The 4,273-nt window shown below is 53.5% G+C and overlaps 1 pseudogene; it reads left to right on the top strand.

Moving 5' to 3' along the window:
• The first annotated feature begins 2,881 nt into the window (after window positions 1-2,881).
• LOC116839618 (olfactory receptor 52D1-like) lies at window positions 2,882-3,730 on the top strand (annotated as a pseudogene).
• The last annotated feature ends 543 nt before the right edge of the window (window positions 3,731-4,273 follow it).

Below are 4,273 nucleotides of genomic sequence, written 5' to 3'. Positions count from 1 at the left end.
AATTTGAAAATCTGGGCCTAAACTTAGGTCCCTAATGCCACACACCAGAGCAGCATGCCTCCCAATATTCCAAGTGGCTAAAGTGGGACGGGTGTTGCAACCTGGCACACAAGGGTTCCGGCACCGCTTAGGTTTGGCTCATCTGCCCCTCTGCAAATGGAGACAGAGGAGCAGCTGGCCAAACCTAAGGGGAGGAGCGGGGCGCTGTGACCCCATGCCCCTGATTGCAACCCCACTCCCCCAACCCCCCACACACTCTAGGCAAATCTGAATGCAGGAAATGTTCTCTCTCAGCCAGCAGAGGTAGTTTGGGGGGTCAAATCAAGCCAGCCCTGGGACACTGTGGGACTGTTGGGAAGTATGGAACAGGCAGTGAAGAGTTGCAGGCTTTTGGAGACAGGCATCCAAAATTAGAGTCCCCTTTTGAGCCTTAACCACTGAGCCTGTTTAGCCTTATGCACTTTGGAGTTCAAACACCAGGGCTTGCTCAGGACTTTCTCAGCTTTGGATTCCATGTTTGCAGCTTGAACCTCTCAATAATGAGCCAAATCCAAATTCACCCACATCTATGTTCAAAATTTAGGCTTAGATCTGAAGTTTCATCTGTAGCCATGTAACAAGTCCTCTGCCTGCCCCTCTTCCTGGGGCCCACTGGCTGCCCCAATAAAACTCAGAGAGACTTCTAGTTCTTCAGCACCCATGGCTATATTTACACCAGGTTCTCCCACCACCAGTGATATACTATGTACAGCTTGCAGGCCTTACAGTCTCCTCTTCTACACAGGGTCTGCCCTCAGCCTGGAGACTGACCCCCCAACCCCTTTCTTCTTCTGGCTTCCAGCCAGCCAGCCTTCATAGCCCTTGAACCCTCAGGCCCGCAGGTGCAGCCAGTTCCAGAGGCCAGGCACCAGGCTTCTCCCCAGCCCCAATCTATTTCCCCTGACTGGGGAGGGCTGAGCAAGCGTAATTAGGTGCCTTTGCACCAGCACTCTGCTACAACCCCCAACAACTAGTAAGCCATATTCCAGTCTCCTTTACAGCTGTGTAAACACAAAGTAATGACCAGGGCCAGCTCTAGGTTTTTTGCTGCCCCAAGCAAAAAAAAAATTGGCTCCCCCTGCTCGCCCCTGGATTGTTGTTTTTTTTTGGCTTTCACACATTTGCACTTTGCAGTTTTGATTTGACTGTTTAAAATAAAAAAAAATGAAAACAGAGAATTTGTGGTTCGTGAAATAAAACAATTTCCTCCTAGTAAAAAGAACATGAGTCCTTGTGGCACCTTAGAGACTAACAAAGTTATTTCAGCATGAGCTTTCGTGGGCTACAGCCCACTTCATCAGATGAGCTGTAGCCCACAAAAGCTTATGCTGAAATAAATGTGTTAGTCTCTAAGGTGCCACAAGGACTCCTGTTCTTTTTGTGGACACAGACTAACATGGCTGCTACTCTGAAACCTTTCCTACTAGTGTAATTTTAACATTTAATTTTAACAAAACACTCCCGCCTGGCCCATCTCTTACCTTGCTGCCGGTCTGGCCAGAAGTGGATTCATCTCCCAGCACCATTGCTCCCCGGGCCAGGGGTTGGGGCTGCTGCTGGATCCCAGCCCCGCTCATCCTTCGTCTTCGCCTTGGCCCTGGCACGAGCTGGATTCAGCCCGGACTGCCACTCTGCTCCCCTCTCCTGGCAGGAAGCTTCGCAGATGAGAGGAGGAGGAGGAGGAGGAGGAGGCAGAGGTGGGGACAAGCCAAGTAGGAGAGCAGAGCCACGCTACCGGCTCCCACCTGGGGGGTGGGAGGTGGCCACTGACCGCAGGAGAGCAGCGTGGACAAGCTGAGGAGGAGTGGCTTGTCCTCTGCAGCTGGGGAAGGGCCGCGCTACTGGCTCCCGCCGCTCTTCTGCGGTCAGCAGCCAACCCCCCCACTTCACCCCCCCAGGCGGAGCCGGTAGTGCGGCCCTGTCCTGGCTGCAGAGGACAGGCCAATTCTCAGCTTGTTCGTGCCACTCTCCCTCGGTCAGGGGCCACTCCCCACCCCCTAGGTGGGAGCCGGGAGCGTGGCCCTACCTGGCTGCAGAGGATGGGCTGCTCCTCAGCTTGTTCGTGCCGCTCGCCTGCGGTCAGCGGCCACCCCGACCCTTCCAGGCGGGGGGGACAAGCCGAGGAGGAGCGGCCTGTCCTCTGCAGCCAGGCAGGGCCACGCTACCGGCTCCTGCCTGAGGGATCGGGAGTGGCAGCTGCCTGCGAGAGAGCGGTGGGGACAGGTTCCCCACTTAGCTGGCTCCCTGCCCTGCCATACTCGGTAGCAGAACAACGGGCTGGTTACCGCCCCCCAGGGCAGTCAGGGTCCAGCCGGGATGCCGCTTCTGATATGAGCTGAGGCCCCATATGCCGTCCCATATATTTTGCCGCCCTAGGCATCTGCTTGTTTAGCTGGTGCCTAGAGCCACCCCTGGTACTGACACTGATGTCTGGTGTGTGTGTGCACGTGCATCTAGTTACCTTGAGTGTGCAACCCTCTGATCATATCACCATTACCCTAATCTTCCCTCTCCCACTGTACTGCTGTTTGTTCATTGTGCTCCCTTGTGGGTCCCGTTTCAAACACAGCAGAACAAACATGTGTCTATAATTATTGATGACTCTTAGGAACACAGATATTGCCATCCTGGGATGGGTGCGGCTAGTGCAGTCTGGTCTGACCCATGTTCCGGGGGTGAGATTCTAGCTCTGCTGAAGTGAACGGCAAAGCTCCTAGAGACTTCACCAGTGCCAGGATTTCATTCCAAGGTATGCTGTAAATTCCAGCTCATTTTAACGCTTTCACTGATGCTGTTTTGTCCTTTTAGTTTCCAGATACTAAACAGAAGATCAAAGGCCAGCATGGCAGCTGTCAGTCACACACTCCAGTGCTGTAACATTCACCCAGTCGGTATCCGTGGCACAGACGAGCTGCATGTCTGGATCTCCATCCCCCTCTGCTCCATGTACATTACTGCACTGCTAGGGAACTCTGTCCTATTAGTTATCATAGTAGCAGAGCAAAGCCTCTGTGAGCCCATGGGCCTTGGCTGATCTGCTATTATCTACCACCACCATCCCCAAGATGCTGGCATATTCTGGTTCAGGGCTGGGGAAATTTCCTTTGGCACCTTACCCAGATGTTCTTCATTCATTTAATCTTTGTTGCAGAGTTCGCAATACTGCTGGTGATGGCGTTTGATCGGTACGCTGCCATCTGCAACCCCAGCTGTATTAACGCACTCACCATATGGAGAATAGAGCCGGCATCTCTAATTAGAAGTCTCTGTATAGTTCTCCCATTCACCTTGCCGCTTCGAAGGTGCCGCACCGCACTATCTATCAATCTTACTGTGAGTACACGGACATAGGCAGCTTGGCCTGTGCCAGCACAAAAGCCAACGTTGTGTATGGCTTAACAGTTGTCCTGTTGTTAACAGGGCTAGATGTTGCATTTGTCACTGTGCTTATGTTCTGATCCTCAGGGCCATCTTCCAGCTGCCATCCACGGACGCTCGGCTCACAGCTCTCAGCCCCTGCGGCTCCCACATCGGTTTCATGCTATTGTTCTACACACTGGCCTTTTTCTCATTTTTCACACACCGCTTTGGGGGCCACAATATCCTGGGTCACATTCACCTTTGACGGCTTGGCCAGTGTTTGGATCCAACCGCTGCCACTCTCGGACGGCTGTCTTGCGGCTAACATGAAAACAAGTGGAGAACACACTCCATTTTGTAGGGAACGACGTCCACAGCATCAAATTGACCACTTCTCCATCTCTATTTCCCAGTCTCTGCAGAGAGACCAAAGAGATTGGATCAGCCACGGGACGGGGTCTCTCCAGGTCCGGGTTGTGGCACGTTGGCTGGTCAGCATGACGGGAACTTGCACGGGTGCTGCCTGTGCTCTATATCTGGGCATAATTACAGAATAGGCGCTGCACCAGACCTCTTTGCCTGGTCAAGGAAACCTCCCAGGCAATTCCCTGGAGCAATGAGCTGCCCCTTGGCATTGGGGTTCAGAGTCAGAACTGCACAGTGACAGACGACTGGCCAGAGCCCCGCTGCTCCCCAAGACAAAGCAGCAAAGCACATTTCCCAGCAAAGCACATTTCCTACTCCGTGCGCTTTTCAAGGGGAAGGAGCCGCCCGAGGCCTAGCACCGCTCCTGTCCCATCCCCCGCAGACCAGGAGTCTGTTTTCCATGTGAGTGCCCAGATCGCATGTACTGAGACTGCCTTTACGTTTGCTA

This window comes from Chelonoidis abingdonii, chromosome 1 (assembly GCF_003597395.2).
Source record: "Chelonoidis abingdonii isolate Lonesome George chromosome 1, CheloAbing_2.0, whole genome shotgun sequence".
NCBI lineage: Eukaryota > Metazoa > Chordata > Testudines > Testudinidae > Chelonoidis > Chelonoidis abingdonii.
The sequence above is the reverse complement of the archived record's forward strand: the minus strand, read 5'-3'. Positions and strand labels throughout refer to the sequence as shown.